The sequence below is a fragment of the Arachis hypogaea genome, chromosome 18, assembly GCF_003086295.3.
Source record: "Arachis hypogaea cultivar Tifrunner chromosome 18, arahy.Tifrunner.gnm2.J5K5, whole genome shotgun sequence".
NCBI classification, from domain to species: Eukaryota; Viridiplantae; Streptophyta; class Magnoliopsida; order Fabales; family Fabaceae; genus Arachis; species Arachis hypogaea.
The window spans coordinates 76,306,745-76,308,409 of record NC_092053.1 but is presented as its reverse complement, the minus strand read 5'-3'; the positions used below and the strand labels follow the sequence as shown (position 1 = coordinate 76,308,409).

At 42.5% G+C, this 1,665-nt stretch overlaps 1 non-coding gene across 1 annotated transcript; it reads right to left on the bottom strand.

The window, feature by feature from the left end:
- Positions 1-389: 389 nt before the first annotated feature.
- LOC112773543 (small nucleolar RNA R71) lies at positions 390-497 on the bottom strand. The gene has a single exon (XR_003188089.1). It is a non-coding gene; the product is annotated as a small nucleolar RNA R71 (small nucleolar RNA).
- Between the last annotated feature and the right edge of the window lie 1,168 nt (positions 498-1,665).

Sequence of the window (1,665 nt, the reverse complement as noted above, 5' to 3'; positions counted from 1 at the left end):
AACCTAACAACAACAATGCAAGGAGGATGCTTGGTGACTTCACTGCACCTAATTCCAATTTACATGGAAGGAGAATCTCAATCCCTACCATTGGAGCAAACAATTTTGAGCTTAAACCTCAATTAGTTTCTCTGATGCAACAGAACTGCAAGTTTCATGGACTTCCATCTGAAGATCCTTTTCAGTTCTTAACTGAGTTCTTGCAGATCTATGATACTGTTAAGACCAATGGGGTTGACCCCGAGGTCTACAGGCTTATGCTTTTCCCGTTTGCTGTAAGAGGTAGAGCTAGAGTATGGTTGGACTCTCAACCTAAAGATAGCCTGAACTCTTGGGATAAGCTGTTCACGACTTTCTTAGCCAAGTTCTTTCCTCCTCAAAAGCTTAGTAAGCTTAGAGTAGATATTCAAACCTTCAGACAGAAAGAAGGTGAATCCCTCTATGAAGTTTGGGAGAGATACAAGCAACGGACCAAAAAGTGTCCTTCTGACATGCTTTCAGAATGGACCATCCTGGATATATTCTATAATGGTCTGTCTGAATTAGCTAAGATGTCGTTGGATACTTCTGCAGGTGGATCCATTCACCTAAAGAAAACGCTTGCAGAAGCTCAAGAACTCATTGACATGGTTGCTAATAACCAGTTCATGTGCACTTCTGAGAGGAATCCTGTGAGTAATGGGACGCCTCAGAAGAAGAGAGTTCTTGAAATTGATACTCTAAATGCCATATTGGCTCAGAATAAAATATTGACTCAGCAAGTCAATATGATCTCTCAGAGTCTGAATGGATTGAAGGAAGCATCCAACAGTACTCAAGAGGCATCTTCTGAAGAAGATGCTTATGATCCTGAGAACCCTGCAATAGCAGAGGTGAATTACATGGGTGAACCCTATGGAAACACCTATAATCCCTCATGGAGAAATCACCCAAATCTCTCATGGAAGGATCAACAAAAGCCTCAACAAGGCTTTAATAATGGTGGAAGAAACAGGTTTAGCAATAGCAAGCCTTTTCCATCATCCACTCAGCAAAAGACAGAGAGTTCTGAGCAGACCCCATCTAGCTTGGCAAACATAGTCTCTGATCTATCTAAGGCCACTCTAAGTTTCATGAATGAAACAAGGTCCTCCATTAGAAATTTAGGAGCACAAGTGGGCAGTTGAGTAAAAGGATCACTGAAATCCCTCCTAGTACTCTCCCAAGCAATACAGAAGAAAACCCAAAAGGAGAGTGCAAGGCCATTGAATTGATCATCATGGCCGAACCTGCAAGGGAGGGAGAGGACGTGAATCCCAGTGAGAAAGACCTCCTGGGACATCCAGAGATCAATAAGGGGTTTCCCTCTGAGGAAACAAAGGACTTTAAGGCTCATCTGGAGACCATAGAGATTCCATTAAACCTCCTTATGCCATTCATGAGCTCTGATGAGTATTCTTCTTCTGAAGAGAATGAGGATGTTACTGAAGAACAAGTTGCCAAGTGCCTTGGTGCAATCATGAAGCTGAATGCTAAGTTATTTGGTAATGAGACTTGGGAAGATGAACCTCCCTTGCTCATCAATGATCTGAGTGATCTGCATCAACTGACATTGCCTCAGAAGAAACAGGATCCTGGAAAGTTCTTAATACCTTGTACCATAGGCACCATGACCTTTGAGAAGGC